Source organism: Cibotium barometz, chromosome 12, assembly GCF_041138505.1.
Source record: "Cibotium barometz isolate CiBa-2024 chromosome 12, ASM4113850v1, whole genome shotgun sequence".
Lineage (NCBI taxonomy): Eukaryota > Viridiplantae > Streptophyta > Polypodiopsida > Cyatheales > Cibotiaceae > Cibotium > Cibotium barometz.
The window spans coordinates 13,097,439-13,117,837 of record NC_141057.1 but is presented as its reverse complement, the minus strand read 5'-3'; the positions used below and the strand labels follow the sequence as shown (position 1 = coordinate 13,117,837).

Sequence of the window (20,399 nt, the reverse complement as noted above, 5' to 3'; positions counted from 1 at the left end):
ATCAATCACATACTCATAAAAGACAAATGCACCTTCAGGAATCAGAAGTTACCTTGACCATTTTTTGCATCAGCAATTCAATAAGATACCGTGTCTGAATATCTGCTATCTGCCCTTCCCTCAGTATATCAGATGCAATGGGGCTTCCACCATAAGGACTCTGAACCAATACAAGCCCAGCAACTTTGCCTCTCAAAGTCGGCCAGTTGATAGCAACAGCTGCTGCTGCATCAACTCCTCCCTTGCTGTGCCCAAGAACTGCCACCTGCTTGCCTGAACCCCAATACAGTTCTTCAATATAATCTTTCAGTACAGATGCATTTGTTTCCACAGCAGCCTGCAAAGTCAGTAAGATATATAATCCTGAAAGGAGCATGACACTGATCACGTAAACCTGCTAAAGTTTAACCAGTACTTTCTTCACCTCACTATGGATTTTGGCTATATGACAAGTTAGTCCCAGCTTTGAGAAATAGTCCTTCGTATCAACAAAATAAAGAGGACCATAATTGCTAAACAGCCCTGGATCCAACCCAGCAAATGTATTCTTGTAAAAATGAAGTGTGCTCATCATCAGTTCCTGGACATAAAAATAGGGATGGGATCGTATGCAAACCTGGCACTAGGAGGTACACAAAATCATCTGGCAACGAGTGCACCCCATTGCTGCAAAGTACAAAGTAGGTGAGTGTTTCGGAAGTCTCTGCACTCAATTGCTATTTTGGAATATAGATTTTCTTTGGCTTGGTCCACAAGGCACATCATAAGAACAAGATGGGTGTATAACATACCACACTGACCCAAGAATCTGCCCAAATCGCTGTGTTTGATCGTGAACATGCACAGATCCAGGCATTCGCTGAAGCCATCCAATATCATCCGCAGAACCTCGCCACGTAGTTTGTATGCGATCCAACATCCTATATACAGAACAACTTTTTTCTGTTAATTGACACAAAAGAATGCTTTTAGTTCGCTCAAAAAGATTAGAGAACTCTAATGTGTGAACATGTATCATCTGGCCGAGCAAACCTGCAATGACTTCATTAGAAATCCTTTAGTGTGTGCATGAGATAAGGTGTAATGCACCTGCACAGTCCAATCAGGATTAGCACCCGCCCTCCATCAGGGACAGGCTGCCCAGAAAAGAGGCCAGGCAAGGCCAGACCAGACGTGTGCTGTCAAACAGCAGAGGATGGGCAAACAACTTTGGACAAGTGGCAGACAAGTCGAACAAGTCTGGGCAGGTCGACCAGCCATGAGGGGGGTTGATGTCCTATAAATATTAAAAAGTCCCCTACAAACCCCCCCCCCCCCCCCCCCCCCACTTCAGTCATCAATTTTCCTGCTTTCTTAACCAACAGTCAAGTGGTTCACAGGAGCTCGTAAGAGTGCATTTTCAAGGCAGGTAGCATGATTACAGCAATGATTGGGGAAAGCCTAGCGTTGTCATCAACTTGGGCTCCATATGCAATTGGTCACCTTTAGATTATGTTTAAAGTTGTTGCTAAGAACAATATTTTGTACTTTAAAGGTTTGCTCAAAGATTAATATAGAGATGAGCAGTAGGTTGGAATGCTTGGGTTTGTGAATTTTTAGTTTACCATTGTCATTATCGAACTGTTATGAACACTAGCATCTAGCCCGTATCAGACCTCAAGACTCCTAAAGCATTGCTTCAGTTAGAATCCGACGAAAGTGGTTCCAAAGTGCAAACAGGGTATACCCTAAACACCGAGTTCATGGCAGGATACACAGAAACTCTATGGTTGGGAACCACTACTGGTTTGTCCTTTTTAGCCTAGGGTTTCTACTTTTTCTTTTCTTTTCTAGCATTCCATTTTGGTGGTTGTTTTGGTGAGTGGTCAGCACACATAGTCATTATAGCATACTCAGATTTGGAAAAAAACATATCTTTTGGTGCCCTCTGCTTACTTTCAAGTTTCATCACTCTGCGCTCCAAGCTGAGACAACCTCATTAATCTCTCAGCCCTTATCACAAGAATGCAGCCCTACAAAACCTTATTCATTCAATTAATTGATTGATTACTTCAACTGCATAGAGAACTTCTTTCAACAAATCATCTACCCACCATGACCTAGTTCTAGCATCAAACTTGTCACATGTGAGTGCCACGTGGAGATCCTTCCTACTTGCAGCAGCCACCTTTTAGGCAATGTAAGATCCCCCCAGATATCCTAAACACAAAACAACAAGATTAGTTCCAAATCAAAGGGGTGCAAGCTAGCTCACCTCCCAAACGTAGGTCTAAATCCATAGACCACCCCGAGCCCAAAGGCTAACGCTCTGTGGACTGTGTCCCAGGCCTAGACACAAGCCTTCTGTTATCCAACCACACTGGTAGGATACAATACAATAGGATCCACCACTCAATAAGCTCATCCCACTTATATAGCCTCATCAACCTGTAAATAGCCGATGACTCATACATAGCTACACTTATGGGATAACACTTATAAACACCTTAACCCTTGTAATCACAGCCTGTCACACTAATCCTCAAGGTCCCCTAACCCAAGGTTAGGCGCAACTAGCCCTGTGGTTATCATCAGGTACGTAGCATACTTCCCTACCTCAACATCGTGTCCTGTTATATATGGTCAGCTCATGCATGGCACTTATGTCCAAAAAACAAAGCCTCCCATACATAGTAACATGCCTACATCGGTCACCAATTTAAATTTTATACAAAGCTACGTAAAAAAGCCCTCAAGCCACCTAGAGCTCCCGCCCAACCTGCACCTAGCCCCCACCTCAGTACCCCCCGCATTCCCAGCTCCTTCCACCCGCCGGGCCGACTGCACGACTCGGCAGTCTGTCAGGAGGGAGATGTAGCACTATTGAGGGAAAGCAAGGCTGTCCGCTCTCACCGACACTATTTGGACTATATATTGATGAAATTGCATCCTTTGTGGACAGCATTGGAGGCAGAGATCACCTTTGGCCCAAACAGTGGTGCCTATATTGTTATACACCGATGACATTGTCCTCATCTCAAATTCAAAGGGACTACAAAAAACCTAGATGCTTTGCAGATTCTGCACACAGAGAGACCTTACAGTCAATTTGGGCAAAACCAAAGTGATGGTATTTAACACCAACCGCCCGACCACCTCACGGCTATCCTTCCTATTCAAAGGGATGCAAGTGGAGATTGTGCCAAGATATGTATATCTTGGAGTCACATTTACACACCCTATGTTCAGTATGACTGTAACCGCTCCCTACAAGAGGCCTACAAATCGGAAGACAAAATACACATTTTTAGATCACTTAACTAATACTAACAATGGACATTATTAGCAACGTTAAAACTGAAAATGACCAAGAACACTTGACACCAACATTGGGGCCGAAAAGGGCCCGCCCCCCCCTCAATACAGTTTGTATTTCTTGGAGTATTTATATGTACAAGTGTTCACGGGCCTCATGGCCAGATTCCTCCATAACATGGAGTGAGAACAACTGAAATACAATAAGATTTTGTCGATGAAGAACCAGCTGTCGTAGTAGACCAAATCACATGCAGTCTTCCACCTTCACGGGGTGAACACCTGCCCTCACTGGTCTTCCGAGACCATTCACCAACAGGCACGCCCATACTAACGCCTGGCAAGGTGAAGCATCACGGAGGGAGAAATACCTGGTGCTCCCAGGTTAGCTTTGCTCCCTAGTTTTCCTCATACCCACATGACATTTACTGGCTTCTTTAAAAGGTAAGGGCGCAGTCAAGGCAATCATGGAAAAAAAATCACTATCCCGGCGGCCTTCCATGGTGAAGGCGGCTGGGGGTGATGCTTGCCTACACAAAGCTTGTAAAAACAACATTTAACTTTAATTTTTATCTGAATTTGAAATAAAATATAGAAACAAATACCTGGCAAAGGTTTTAATTCAAATCTCAACAGAGAAGATCATTCTCTTTTTGTTGTACTCCTAATGGGTGCAAACAGCAGGTACCAATAGGGCAGCCAACCGGTACAAAGGTGACGATCAACAAGTACAGTCATTTGTAATTGCAGATTAGTAATAATCATGTGTTGTAGGACTGTACAGGTGTTGCAGACAAGTACAGATACTGACAGTCGGGCACAAGTGCTGGTAGGCAGGTACAGTACTGTGGCCAGATACAAAACTGGCAGCCGGGTACAGTACTGGCAAGCAGGTACAGTGCTGCAGCTAGGTACAGTGCTAGCAGCCGGGTACAGTACTGGCAAGCAGGTACAGGGTTGGCAGCCGGGTACAGTACTAGCAAGCAGGTACAGTGCTGCAGCTAGGTACAGTGCTAGCAGCCAGGTACAGTACTGGCAAGCAGGTGCAGGGTTGGCAACCGGGTACAGTACTGGCAGGCAAGTACAGATGCTGGCAACCGGGTGCTGATGCTGTAGCAAGGTACAAGAACAGTAGGCGAGCACAAGGACAGCAGGCAGGTGCAAAAACAGCAGCCAAAAATCAACTTTTTTTCCCAATTCTGTAGTCATCTCCCTTTCATCCACCACCCCCCTCAATACCTTCCACGTGTGGGGAAAGAAAAGTTGCCCATGCAATAGATGCTTTAAATATTATTAAATCTTACTCAAAGGTTAGCTCATGGGCACCCACACTAGAAAGTGTCCGGATAAAATTTTAAATGTGTGTAAACATCCAACCTTATAAACATTAAGGTTTACATGACTTTATGAATTTTACGTTTGAAAAGGCCAAAAAGGGCAATACTTACCACTTGTTCACACACCACAACAACTCGTCAGCAGACAGCACACCCACGGTACACTGGGGGTGTCCCCGTCCAGTGTACTAGCACGTCATAGCAAGCAAACACACGAAAACAAGTCATGCGAAAACAAGTTTATGCATACAAACATAAATGCATGTGCACATTTAATGGACCAAATCTCCCTTTCATGAAACTTGTACAAGGATTTCTTGTCGAGCACAAAACTAGCGCGACAGAAATGTGAAGTCCTGGTTTTCCTATGGAGTGACAGTCCCATAGGCAAAACATACATCCTGGCACAGCCCTTCCTATGTAGTGACAATCCCATAGACAAGGTCGACACAAATATCAGTCCTACCATGGAGTGACAATCCCATGGATAATGGTCATACACGGGTGGCAGCAAACAGGCTCCCATTCATATGGCACAATACTGGTCACACACGGGTGGCATAAAACTGATTCCCGTCCATGTGACACAAGATAACTGACCCTTTCACATGGGGCACTGGCCTGGCCACATGTGAACATGGTACAAATCTGGCCGCTCTATAGAGTGACAGTCCCATAGAAGTGGCTCCAGAAATGGAGATGTACCAAATGGTGACATCCTCCCCGGCTTCTAAATAGTTGACTTTAAATAAAAAGCCTCAAGATGTGCTTGCAAAAGCTGCGGGTAGTCAACGAAATAATCCTCATCTACCTACTTTGCATCAATGATTAATAGTTTTTGAATTTCACAAGGCATCTCTTGGAAAGCTTCCCATGTGGTAGCTTTCTCTCCTTGTAAAATACAATCTGCTCTAGCTGGAGGATCTCCTCAAGCTCATCAATCTCCTGCCTGTGAAACAGGCTCTTCTGGATCTGGCCCCACATACTTCCGCAGAAGACTCACATGAAAAGCATTGTGAATCTTCCAATGACTGGGTAAAGCAAGCCTGTAGGACACTTCATTGATCTTGTCAATCACTTTAAAGGGTCCATAATATCAAGTAGAAAGCTTTGGATATGATCCCTCTCGTCCTGGCCTCTTCCGAAGCCTAGCTTTCTCAAATTTCAGCAATACCCAATCACCTTCCTTGACTTGCATGTCCCTTCTATGCTTGTCGGCAGCCCTCTTATGCTTGTCTTGTGACCTTGCAATGGCTGTCCTCACCTGAGCAAAGGCTACATCCAAGTCACACACAAACTCATCGGCTGCAAAAATCTCATCCTTTGTACGAAGGATGGGTGGCAAGACCACTCTACCAACATAAATAATCTCAAACGGGGCCTTTCCTGTGGAGGCATGTACCGTGTTATTGTAGGCAAACTCTACAAGTGGAAGATACTTCTCCCAAGCACCTTTTTGATCGCTTGTAAAAACAACATTTAACTTTAATTTTTATCTGAATTGGAAATAAAATATAGAAACAAATACCTGGCAAAGGTTTTAATTCAAATCTCACTAGAGAAGACTATTCCCTTTTTGTTGTACTCCTAATGAGTGCAAACAGCAGGTACCAATAGGGCAGCCAACCGGTACAAAGGTGACAATCAACAAGTACAGTCGTGGTAATTGCAGATTAGTAATAATCATGTGTTGTAGGGCTGTAATCAGGTATTCAGCAGGCGGGTATAGGTGTTGCAGACCAAGTACAGATACTGACAGTCGGGTACAGGTGCTGGTAGGCAGGTACAGTACTGTGGCCAGGTACAATGTTGGCAGCCGGGTACAGTACTGCAGCCAGGTACAGTGCTAGCAGCCGGGTACAGTACTGGCAAGCAGGTACAAGGTTGGCAGCCGGGTACATACTGGCAGGCAGGTACTAATTCTGGCAACCGGGTGCTGATGCTATAGCAAGGTACAAGAACAGTAGACGAGCACAAGGACAGCAGGCAGGTGCAAAAACAGCAGCCAAAAATCAACTTTTTCCCCCAATTCTGTAGTCGCCTCCCTTTCATCAACCACCAATTCTGTAGTCGCCTCCCTTTCATCAACCACCCCCCTCAATACCTTCCACGTGTGGGGAAAGAAAAGTTGCCCATGCAATAGATGCTTTAAATATTATTAAATCTTACTCAAAGGTTAGCTCATGGGCACCCACACTAGAAAGTGTCCGGACAAAATTTTAAATGTGTGTGAACATCCAACCTTATAAACATTAAGGTTTACATGACTTTATGAATTTTACGTTTGAAAAGGCCAAAAAGGGCAATACTTACCACCTGTTCACACGCCACAACTCCTCGTTAGAAGACAGCACACCCACGGTACACTGGGGGCGTCCTCGTCCAGTGTACTGGCACGTCATAGCAAGCAAACACACGAAAACAAGTCATGCGAAAACAAGTTTATGCATACAAACATAAATGCATGTGCACATTTAATGGACGAAATCTCCCTTTCATGAAACTTGTACAAGGATTTCTTGTCGGGCACAAAACTAGCGCGACAGAAATGTGAAGTCCTAGTTTTCCTATGGAGTGATAGTCCCATAGCCAAAACACACATTCTGGCACGGCCCTTCCTATGTAGTGACAATCCCATAGACAAGGTCGGCACAAATATCAGTCCTACCATGGAGTGACAATCCCATGGATAATGGTCATACACGGGTGGCAGCAAACAAGCTCCCGTCCATATGGCACAATACTGGTCACACACGGGTGGCACGAAATTGGTTCTCGTCCATGTGACACAAGATAACGGACCCTTTCACATGGGACACTGGCTTGGCCACATGTGAACATGGTACAAATCTGACCGCTCTATGGAGTGACAGTCCCATAGAAGTGGCTCCAGAAATGGAGATGGACCAAATGGTGACAATGACAACTTCTGCCAATGACAGGTTAGCACAAGGGCATGCCTACCTGGCCCATTTGGAGAGAGACTGCTTCTAGGGAACCCTACAATAAGTGATGTTTCTTTGACACCTTAGTGCGCCCAACAGCTATGTATGGAGCAATCATTTGGGGACCAAGATCTATGCAGTTGTATCATAAGGGAGAGGGAGAGGGAGTGGGAGAGACAGGCCAGACTGCCCTCCATCTCGCGGGAGAAGATGGCCACCACCTTACCAAAACAAGGAGATCAACCGGATCATCCGGTTGGATCTACTCGGCCTACACATACATCAGACTTGGGTGTCATCATCACAGATAGGGAGGAAACGTGAGTTCTACAAGGAGATTCTTTGAGATCCCGAGGTACATGCAGATCCACATGTCACATGCTATGCACATTGCGATTGGTAAGCTCAAGAGTATCCTCCCACCGCCTTCGTGTAGAGACTCGGAGAGCTAAGAACATCCCATGAGAGAAGCGGCTATGCAAAGTATGCACCATAGGGGAGGTAGGGGACGAGCCTCACTATATGTTCAGATGCCCAGAGTATTATGAGAAACGGGGGAGATTTCACCCGAGAGGATTTCAGGCCATTGGCATGGGTGATGCAGTATGAGGATTAAAGGTGTCTCGGGATGTACTTGATAGAGCTCAGATGACATAGGGACAGAGTATTGAGAGGACATGCTGAGAGCCAATGCCAGCCCATACAAGACGTCTAGAAATCCATCACTGATTTCTTCACGGCACGAGCATCCACATCAGCCACCCGCACTGACACTGCCACATCAACATCAGCTCATACCATCCGTACACATGGGCCATATTTGCATCCCACAGAGGAGTCCTAAGAGGGAAGGCCTACTCCATCCTATGTGCCAAGCACCCCCAACCCAGAGCACCGAGGATCTCCACCATACAGACACAGGTAAATGAGATTCTACGACGACATGGTGTGCCATCACCATAGCCATATCTCCGATCAGGAGGCTTATAGAGTCATGCTTCAGTTTTCAGTTCTTTTTTAGTTTTTCCATGGCACTTTTTCCATGGCACTGTATGACCATGGTATCATTAGTGCTCATAGGCCCTTTACCTAAGGATATGCAGTGGGGGATATATACTTTGTATAAGTCTGTGGCAGGCAAAGTCCAAGCTCCAGGCGGACTATCCGATATGGTGACCAACACAATAGGGGTGAAGTAGGTGTAGGCATATGCTTACTTATGGTAGTGCTACGTGTGAACATGGCTTAACCAAGGGCACTTTTTCCCATGTGGTTTTTCCCCTTGGATATCAAGTGTGAAAGGACACTCTATCCATATAACTTTTGTACTTCTATATTATATGGATGTGACTCACATGCAAGGGTTGACATGCATTTTGTGATCAATGTCTAGCTCTCTCTCTCTCTCTCACACCAGCTTGAGATTGAGGCAAGTAGGGCAGCACGGATCCCCAGAGCAGAGTGTCATCACACCAGCTTGAGATTGAGGCAGGTAGGGCAGCATGGATCCCCAAAGCAGAGAAGCTATGCAGACTATGCCAAGAGGAGGTTGAGAGTGAGGAACATTATGTAAGCAGATGCAAAGCATATAGTGTCATTAGAGAGAGATACACCACCATCTTCAGTGGACATCCCTCACTCCGCCAGATCATGGAGTCCGCAGACCAGCGCAGATTTGGCCAGTTCTTGTTAGAGACACAGCGCCACAGAGAGACTAATATGAACTCATACCACAGGGAGAGGTGGGCGACAGCTCCAGCTCCAGCTCACTGATTTCTTCCAGAGATCTATCCTAGTGCCTACCCTGACACAGGAGGGGGTTACACTTTAGCGCGCTGTGGACCTCCGAACCAGACGGAGACCGAGAGTACCAAGCTACTAGACTCCCAGACTACATCAAAGGGAGATCACAGAGATACGGGCTCGACATCAGCACCATATCTAGGAGTAGCTAGCTCACTTACACTCACACCCGGAGATCATGCTCCGAGGTATTTTTGCCTCACCATCGCCTATGCATCACATATTACACCCCCATTATGGTACTGGTTGGAGCTAGACAGATCTGCATTGCATTCTTGTATACCCTACGCATATAGGTTGCATACTGAGCCTCTAGTAGTAGTGCTCCATCCATCACACCCCCCCACTAGCTCAGTACTTTCATACTTTATTTCTTGTTCATTTTGTCCTTTTTTTTTCTGGACATCTAGAAGACATTGACAGTTGTACATTGATTTGTCTCATAGGTCGAGTTCGGCCTCTAGTAGACGTTAATACAGCTTTCTTTCTTCTTTCTTTCTTCTCTCTTCTGTGTGAGCTTCTTCTCCCTGCATCTAACCCTAATCTGCAAGAAGCATTGCTATGTGTGAGTGTGTGAGTTCCCCAACAAGTGGTATCAGAGCTCCCCAACAAGTTTCTTCTCTCTTCTGTGTGAGCTTCTTCTCCCTGCATCTAACCCTAATTTGCAAGAAGCATTGCTATGTGTGAGTGTGTCAGTTCCCCAACAAGTGGTATCAGAGCTGGGCTGCCCCCTCTGCCCATGCAGTTTCTAGCATCGGGTTTCTTCAAAAATCCTACGTTTTTCCGTCGCTACAGTCCGTCCGGCAGTCTTCCTGTCCGACGCAGTCCATCCAATAGTCTTCCCGTCGACGCAGTCCATCCGGCACTACCTTCCATCAACGCAATCCATCTAGCCGCGTCTGCGTCCACGGCTCGCTGCCTGTCAGCCCAATGGCAGCGCTCGTAGCACGCGAGGCGGCTAGAGCCCAAGTCCGCCTATCTCCGTCGACGGTGCCACCTCCGTTCGTCACACCTCCGGTCTGGTTCTCCCGCCGTCACCGTCCCAGCTCCAGTTTTTCGAGCGTGACCGGGGCGTCGCCCACTCCACGGCCTGGGTGCCCGGATCAAAGAAGCCGGGTACCCACCCAACGCTTGCTCTCCACCCGTCACTTGCTCTACGTCCACCCCATCGCCAGCAGCTGGGTACGCACCTCCCATGAATGATCTCGGCTTCTCTGTACCAGGTCATCTCACGCAGGTCACTTGCTAGTATTTCAAATAACAAAAATATATCTATATATATATTTGTTGCAAACATTCTGGTGTAGGTTCAGAGAATTTTGGGGGTTTGGCAAAAATCCCCTTTGCATGGAAAATTGCAGGAAGCACCGTAAGCAGACTTCTCAATTTGATGCAGAATTGCCAAGAATTGAACACGCTGTTTTGGTTGGAATTTGGGGGTTTTTCAAATTAAGTTCAAAATCAGCAAATTAAGCCTCTTCTAGGTGCAAAAATTTGGGGCTTTTGTGAAAATTGGGCAATTAACTGCACATTGAAGCAATTGCAGTGCATAAAAATTACGGCTTTTCAGTTTGGAGCATGTAATTGGGGATTACAACAGTGATTTGTCACATATGTATACACATTGTGTGTAATTGGACAATTTGGTGCAGGTTTATACTTGCTTCAAGTTGCAGACAAAAATTTGCACATGACATTTGGTTGCCTAGCAGTGCACATTGGTGCTTGGTTTGCCTGCAAGTGTATTTTGTCGACATGGCTCAAAATGCTACAGATGTATTTGGTGTGCTCACCCAGGAGGACAAGTTGGATGGATCAAACTACTCTCTCTGGAGTTTCATGATCCGTAATTTGCTAGTAGCCACCACAGGGCTTTGGGGCATCGTGTGTGGTGACAACACACGTTCACTTACCATACAGCCAGCAACACCTCAAAGGGGAGGTGCTCAAAGAGCTCCTAAGGTAGAACCTACTCCCACACAAGAGCAAAAGAGATGGGACTCTAGGGATGCACAGGCCATGTCCTTAATAGCCCTTTCAGTGAAAAGGTCTATTTTTCCACACATTCGGTCTTGCAAGACATCGAAGCTTGCATGGGACACATTGGAAGCAATGTATCAGGTACGCAACGAGACAAGAGTTGCTTACTTGAGGAGGAAATTGAATCTTCTTTCTATGGATGAAGGTGACTCCATGTCAGATCATCTCACCAAAGTGAAAGATTTGCAGGAACAATTGCTCAACATTGATGAGGTTATCCCAGACAGACAACTGGTCACCAACACTCTTCATTCTTTACCACCTTCCTACTTGGGATTTCACACCTCTCTCAACCTCTCTATGAGAGGAGGTGGTGATCCCGTCACTTTTGAAGATCTGGTGGGTTTACTCTTGCAGGAAGAGCAAACAAGAGCAAACCTATCTAGCAACCGTGGTGGAGACAAGGCATTTACAGCCAAGGAGAAGGGTAAAGCAAAGAGCTTTAAGCATGGGGGACAATAGTCTAGTAAGGCTGGTCATGGACAGCCCTCTTCTGGTGGTGAAAAGTCTGACAAAGGGGATGCAAACAAGCCTAAAAAGAAGGGCAAATGTCACTACTGCCATAAGCTTGGCCACTACATCAATGAATGTAGAAAGCGGATTGCAAAAGAGAAAAAGAAAGATGCAGGCAATGCAGTAGCAGACTCTTCTGATGACAAAGCATAACAATCCGCTAATGTAATTCAGGAAGAGTACACTTTTTTGGTCACATGCACTAGTGACACACCAAGTGCTTTAGACAATGATATGTCCTGTATTGCATCTGACAAACAGGATGCCTCATGGTATTTTGATAGTGGTGCTTCGAGCCACATCACTTCATGCAAAGATGTATCTTGGTTTATGCTTCAAATGGCCACACTGTATCATGTGCAGATCATACCACATATCTAGTAAAGGGAATTGGCAATGTCATACTTGTTGCAGCCAATGGTGCCAATATATGTATGACAAATGTGTTGTATGTTCCAAGGATAAAGAAAAATCTGCTCTGTTATGAAATAGTCACTTTCGGAACACGATACAAAGGCTTGTATAAGCTGGACAGCTATGACAAGCGTACTTATGATGCAAATACAGTTGCTGCCCACACTCCTGCTATGCATGATGCATAGCTATGGCATGCTCGTTTTGGGCATGTAAATTTTCGGAGTTTGATGCTTTTGCGGAAGCATGTAGATGTCGGGGCATTTTTACTGCTAGAAACATTCTATTTTTGTTGCACGAGTTTGCTGCTTATTAGTAGTAAAAGTTGATAATATGCCGCCTCTTGAGTCTCCAACAAGACATGTATGTGAGGGATGTATTTTGGGAAAGATGCATCGAAAACCATTCCCCAAGGATGGAGCTGTTAGAGCTGAAAGTATATTATAGCTCATACACAATGATGTATGTGAGGGCTGCATTTTGGGAAAGATGCATCGAAAACCATTCCCCAAGGATGGAGCTGTTAGGGCTGAAAGTAAATTATAGCTCATACACAATGATGTATGTGAGGGGTGTATTTTGGGAAAGATGCATCGAAAACCATTCCCCAAGGATGGAGCTGTTAGAGCTGAAAGTAAATTATAGCTCATACACAATGATGTATGTGGTCCAATGCGGACACCATCCATGGGGGGGCATCTTTATTTCGTCACATTCATTGATGACTACTCCAGGTTTGCTTGGATTTACCCCTTGAAAGCAAAAGCAGAGGTGTTTAAATGCTTTCGACACTTTGTAGCAATGGCTGAAAATATGTATGGATGTAAAGTCCAAACACTCCGCTTAGATAGAGGTGGAGAATACATGTCAAATGCATTCAACGATTAAATGCTTCAAAAGGGCACCAAACACCAATGTACGGTGCCTTATACACCGCAGCAAAATGGTGTAGTTGAGAGGAAAAACAGATCTCTCATGGAGATGGCAAGATGCATGGTGAAAGCACACAAGTTGCCTCACAATTTTTAGATGGAAGCTATAATTTGTGCAACTCACGTGTTGAACAGGTGTCCAACAAAAGCTTTGAAAACCATAACACCATTTGAGGCTTGGTATAGCTGAAAGCCAAAAGTGGATTATGTGCGTACATTTGGGTGTTTGGCATATGCACATGTGCCAGAACAACTCCGAACAAAGCTAGATGATAAAGCAATGAAATGCATTTTTGTGGGCTACAGCAATGAGAGCAAAGAATACCGTCTTTATAATCCAACAGCACGCACGATTTTTGTCAGTAGAGATGTGGTATTTGCTGAAAATTCAGTACAGCCCATGTACAGCTTGTATAAAAGTCATGATACAAGCATACAGGACATGTTTGATGGGATATTACCCATTGCAATTAGGGGGGATTCAGATCACCCAGCCCCTACACAAGAAAATCCTCACGTAGAACATGTGGAACAGCCAGCAATTCAGCCCCTTCTATGGAAGAAGTTGCATTGGCTGCACATAAAGGATTGAAAGTGCATCAATTGGACATCAAAATTGCATTCTTAAATGGGGATTTACAGGAGGAAGTATATGTAAGTCAACCCATTGGTTTTGTAGTTCTTGGTGAGGAACATAAAGTATGCAGGTTACACAAAGCATTGTATGGGTTAAAGCAAGCTCCAAGAGCTTGGTATGATAAAATACATGCTCATCTAACCAGCCAAGGTTATGTGAATAGTCCAGCTGAAAGCACATTGTATGTGAAGAAAACCGGTGCCGATATTCTCATAGTCATCTTGTATGTAGATGACATGCTTATAACAGGGACTAGCGAAGCACAAATTTCAGATTTCAAGGCTGAAATCTCCGTGAAGCATCCATTGGGATCTGCACTCCCACTTCAAGGGTGTGGAGGGAGATTATTCCCATGCTACCTTGTCAATGAGTTGAGCGGATTTTGGGGGGGGGGGGGGGGGGGGGGGTTGAAAGAGAAAAAACTTTACACCACCCACAGCTTGCCACTAGCAATGAAATGCAGCTAGTTTGCTTTCCAGAAAATGCCTAAAATTTTCCCTACATTTAACTAATTCTACAGGTTTAGGAACAAATCTAAATAAGCACTATCATATATGCATGTACGTCTCACTCCTCTACCTTCATTGTTTTAGAAGCCTTTGCTCAAATAGCAAAGAACTTTAGCTGCAGACACAACAACTATCATAAATTCCATCAAGAGTTTGTACTTATGTAGCAAAAAACTTCTTGGGCAATTTATTGGACGAGTTGACTCACCCCTGCCATAAAAGTGGTGGAGCACCAAAAAACGTTGCCTAAATTCTGCCAATGCCATGCTTGTGGAGTTGAGAATTGATGTTGCTTTTTCCAATGTAATATTGTGTGTCATAGACAAATCCGAATTGCTGGCTGTTGAAGGGGGTGTGTCTCTAATCTGATCACCCTTTGAAGAAGATAAAAAAACTGATGTGCTTTTCTTTTGTGATGATGGACCTCCGGAGTTAGCATCGAGATTAACACCTTCATCTGCAATGGTCACATGCTTGTATTAGTTTTGTCTGTCTGCATTTCCATGGACACTGCAAGGTGTCGGGGTTTGAACTCACGACCTCTTGGCTAGGATGGGTCGTGAGCTAACCACTCAGGCAAAAGCCTGCCAGCCCCCAAAAAAAAACTTCCAAAGAGAAGCTCACCAAGCAAGGTTGACAATCCGTGCCCAAAAGAAGATGCAGTTTCAGCAAATCGCATTGAGGCTTGATTAATAGCTGGAAATCTACTTATTATTTGCAGCATATCCCAAGGCTTTTCTGCAGATTTTGCTTCCAGTCTAGAAGTTACCTGCAAAAATTTAGAGTTTACTTCAGACTACAGCTCTAAACCTTCAGAATCCATTTCAGAAACCAGCAGCCCAACGCAAATGTGGAAAACTATTAAGTTTACTTCAGACTACAGCTGTAAAACTCAGAACTCCATTTCAGAAACCAGCAGTCCAATACAATTGTGGAGAACTAAAAGGACAATGTACAAAGCCACACCAGAAAGACAACTTAGTAAGGTGAGAGGTGGTTCATGGATGCTCTTCATCCATAAACCCAGAGCATTGAGGCCCCAGACATTGTAAACCTTGGTTCTCAATATAAGCCACGTTCACACATCTTGGCCACCACTTCCTGAACCTTTACTTTGAATCATAGACTTCAATCAGGTGATCTAAACTTTATAACACTTGGGCTGAAGGACCGTCAAAGAAAAAAGCTTGACTTAAAAGTCTTGAGCCCTTAAGCTACATAACCACCAAAGTTTATCAACCTCATTAGGTAACACCAGCATTTGTCTCAAATACCACAAAATTAGAGGAATCTCATGCTGTAAAATTCTCAAGATGCTCAGAGCTGTAAAGTTGAGTACCATAAAGTCTATATATACTAATGGAAAGTTTACTTATTTGTCAGATGTACACAAACGGAAGCATGCTAGTTTAGACCGACCACTAATACGCATGAAACTGATAGATACAGAGAATAGGAAGAGAAGAAGAGACATGACAGTGGAACCAACCTAAACTATTGCATATATTAACTAATTGAGTATAAATGAATATTTACAATGACATCTGCAAGGTGCGTTAACTCTACCACTGGTCTAACTGAATTCTGCTACTTCCTTGAGTGGATCTTCTCTCCCTTGGCTTCTTAGAAAGACTTGTAGAGAAGATATGCAGAATGGGGAGTAAGGGTTCTTATTTATACCAAAGTCCTTGTCCAAATAGCTCCAGCCGCCCAGCCTTTTGCAAACCCAAAAATAATGTCATAAAAGTCATGAAACGTGTTCAGACACGGCTTAAAAGGTGTAGGGATCTGTTACAGGCAAGCCTTCTCAGCGCACCCGGAAAGATCACAGACATTCATCCTCTTGGGCATGGCTACTACCCATTCAGTTCGATTCACCTGCAGCTTTGGACAGAGTCATGAAGCTGAGCCCCGTCGCACTACGTACGGCCCAAGCCTTCTTTGCGAGGTGGCAACACAACTTCGACCCAGCATCAGATCCTTTCGCTGGCGTCTCAGGCTTTCCTATGATAGTTTGCTTTCCAGGTCTCAAGGAGTACCTTCTTCTCCTCTAGTTGATAGGTGGTGCTAACAGGAGGGTTATAGAACACACCCCCCCCCAACCATCGCTTTGGTTCTTGCACGGATGGTTGGGATTCCATCCCTTCATCGCCTCCCCAGACTCAGTGCCTCACATCATTTCGCTCCCTGGTCTGTAGGGCGACCTGATTTTGCAGAGAGTGGAGTACTATGGCCTCCTAGGCCAATGTTTCATCGGTCACCAGATGGGACACCTTGCTAGAGTGTGCCCTCACCAGCGGTCCAGGAGGTTGCCCCCAGTTGCACCACCCCCCCCCCCCCAATTCAGACCGTCCACAAGGGGGTCGGCAGGACTCAGGTTCCCATGTACCAAAGCACCAAGCCCCAACTGAGGCCAATGCAGAAGAGTGGTAGACCGTTGGCCCAAGGCGGGACTGCGGCCGACGTCAAGAGCCGAGCGGCGTTGGTAGGCACGCCAGGCTAGCAGGGTCCAGGAGGATATGCCCATAGTTACCAGGAGTTTCAGAAACGCCTGATTTGAAACGGGTTTCAGAAACGTTTCAGAAGTTTCATAACTTTTTGAAATGGCAAAAAAAAGTTTCAAACAAAAATACAAAAATATATATATTTTTTAATATAGAATGTACAGTAGTACAAGAAATAAGTGTTTAGGTCTTACTACTTAGCCTATTTATTTCAGCAGGCAGAATACTTGAAAAACATGCCTCATAAGAAAACACATTGGATTCATTATTATTCAATGTAAACAATGATTCAATGCTAGAAAACAACACCCATATTCATCTCTCTACAATCCACATTCCATCAGCAAGAGAATACCCTGTAACCTGTTGCCTGCATAGGTTGTGATAAAATCCCCATTTTAGTTATGGGAAAAAAAGCCTGATATAGGCTGAAGGCAATAGGCTAGAGCAGCCTGTATTATGTATAGTTAATAGTATACTGTACAATGTATAGAAACATAAAACACAATAGTATAGATTCTAGAAACATAAAACACCTAGGCAGCTAGGCTTACCTTGAGACTTGGCACTGGGCAATAGGCTTGGAGTCTGGACAGCAGTCATGCCTCGTGAAGGTGGGTGGTGGTGGACAGGTCACACTGCACAGGCTACAGCACTTGGTCAGGCATAGTTGCATTCCGTACCGGTAAGGAAAGATTAAGTCCATACAGTACAGATCCGTACGTCGTATGGAACAGGTCAACTTGTACCTTTTTTTTGTTGAAGCCGGTTCGCATCGCCCAGGGTTCCGTACGCTTCTTTTTTTTCAAAATCCCTCGTGTTTTGGGCCGCCCGTCGCGTCTTCGTACCTATGCACCATACCTACGCCGTGACCCGCGTGACTTTGTGCACCCGTCCGTCGGTTGTTGTACAACTTCAAGGTGCCCATTGCCTCTCTCTCTCTCTCTCTCTCTCTCTCTCTCTCTCTCTCTCTCTCTCTCTCTCAGTTCGCGGATCCTTACATCGGAGACGGTGCCTACACCGGAGGATTCAGAGCATCATTGCGAGGCATCGGGCTCGTCCGACCAGGCATCTCACTATGGCAGATATCCAGGCCATCCGGCAGAGACCCATGCTAGAGCTCCTAGGATGATTACGACTCCAGCCATATACTGTTGTACTCACTGTCACTTTTGTACTCCCCCATATTCATGTATTCATGTATCCATGTACTCATGTATCCCATTTTGACTAGTAGCATTAGCTTCCCACTCTCCCTAGTTGCTGCTTCCGGACGCTCCCTACTCTACTGATGTATTGTAGGACTAGATACTTACCTTCAGTTCTTTCTTTTCTTTTCCAGACAGTGTATCAGATGTCACATGGTACTAACTTTGGTCTCATACGTCACTTTGGTCTTTTGAAGACGTTAATATAACATTTCATTTCATTTCATCTCTCTCTCTCTCTCTCTCTCTGCGCCCTTCGCTCTCCTCTCCCGCCGATGCGCCCCCCCCTCCCGCTGCCCCCTTCGCTCTCTTCTCCCGCCGCGCTGCGCCCCCCCTCCCGCTGCCCCCTTCGCTCTCCTCTCCCACTGCGCCTACCCCTCCTGCTACCTGCCTCGCCCCCCTTCGCTCTCTCTCCCGCTGCCTGCCTCGCCCCCCTTCGCTCTCTCTCCCGCTGCCTGCCTGCCTGCCCCCCCCTCCCGCCTACGCCCCCCCATTCGCTCTCCCTCACGTTGCCTACCCTTCGCCCCTCCCTCCTGCTGCCTGCCTACCGCCCCCCCCCCCCCCCCCCCCCCCCCTCACGTTGATCACATCTCTCCCTCCCCTCCTCCCCGCCTTGGAAAGAGAAAGCCAACTTTCTCCAAATGGTATTCAATGAGGGTAAGCGGTGGAAAGAGGAGGAGGAGGACCTCATAGCAGAAGTCAAAGACCTTCACGGGGAAGTCAACACGCTCAAAGGCGTAATTTCAGCTCTTCAGAGGTAGCTTGCAGAGGCTAAGGCAAATGGTGGACTTGAAGAAGGTGAAATTCAGCCATCCATGATAGAAGAGCTCAAGGTTATCAAGGAACAAGTACGGGCAATTAAGGAAGAAGAGAAGCAACACGAAGCAAAGACTTCCTCATGGGTGGAAGTCATCACCAAGACTCAAAGGAAGATGAAGGAAGTGGAGAAGTGGATAGAGGTCGCCAAGAAGGGTAAAGGTAAGGAGATAACAAGACTCAAAGGAAGATGGAGGAAGTGGAGAAGTGGATAGAGGTCGCCAAGAAGGATAAAGGTAAGGAGATAACAACCCCTACACCTACAATCATTAACATGACTTTGGAAGAGGAACAACGAAGACGTACACGTGCTTTGCATGTGAGGATTACCGGCCTTAAAGACGCGGATAAAGTTGAAGAGGAGGTGAAAGAGCTTATGGTGTTGATGGGGATTGACGGTCCGGCACACGCAAAAGCCTGGAGAGTGGGCAAAAAAAGCGGAGGCAACGGGGAAACATCAAAGGAAAGAGCTCTCATACTTCGCTTCCCCTCTATTGAGGCGAAGGAGGAGTTCTTGAAGAGGAGACCCACTTTAAAGAATACAGGTATTTTTCTTGGAGACGATCTTACTCTTTCACAGCTTGCACATATGAAGGGAGTCATGCCAGAGATTAGGGCGGCAAGAGAAAAGGGAAAGATAGCATTTTATAGAGAAGGGAGGGTGGTCATCATGGAGCGACGCTCTACATGACAGTGCGAGACCTATGGGACCAAATTAAAGCTGGCAGCCTGGAACTGCAATGGATCCCTCAGACTTGATGTAGGTGCCTTTAAGGACAGCTTCAGAGATAGAGATATCGTCTTCTACTCGGAGACTCACCAGGCCCCTAGTCAGATGATGCCACAGGTGACAGGATACAGATGGGAGATAGCTTGCAGAGTAGGGACGAGATCGGTACACAGTAGTAGAGGATCAGGGGGAGTGGCAGTTCTTTTCAGGGAGGAGCTGCAACCGCTTCTACACATCGTTCGGAGAGATGATCAGGCCAGATAAATGTGGGTGAGACTGAGAGCCGACACAGGCAGATTCCTATATATTGCCATATGCTATTTTGCTCCTAGTACATCGACATATGCAGCACCTAGAGGGCAATCTCCTTTCTCTGTGCTAGATGATGACATATGGGAGTTCTCTAGGGATGGAGACATCATCCTGTTAGGGGACTTTAATGCCCGGACGGGCAACTGCCAGACAGCCTTTTATGATACCTCAGAGGAGATGCTGAGAGAGCTGGACACTCTGAATATGGGATTAGACAGACGCTCACAGGATGTGGAGTGCACAGAGTATGGGAGATATTTGGTAGATATGGGGACTGCACATGGGTTGGCCATACTTAATGGCTTGCAGAGGTTTCCGTCAGTAGCTGGTTTTACTTGCTTTCCACATAGATATGGTGCTAGCACAGTGGATTATGTTATGGCTATGCCGAGCTTTGTTTCATGC

At 45.7% G+C, this 20,399-nt stretch overlaps 1 pseudogene across 1 annotated transcript in view; it reads right to left on the bottom strand.

Moving 5' to 3' along the window:
• LOC147633076 (uncharacterized) overlaps positions 1-20,399 on the bottom strand; it is a 76,404-nt pseudogene that overhangs the window by 30,094 nt on the left and 25,911 nt on the right. Inside the window, exons 2-7 of the transcript XR_015267080.1 lie at positions 15,049-15,193; positions 14,633-14,881; positions 792-920; positions 617-666; positions 425-522; positions 53-337 (exon numbers count right to left, since the gene is read on the bottom strand). The product of XR_015267080.1 is annotated as an uncharacterized LOC147633076 (transcript). The remainder of the gene's footprint in view (positions 1-52; positions 338-424; positions 523-616; positions 667-791; positions 921-14,632; positions 14,882-15,048; positions 15,194-20,399) is intronic.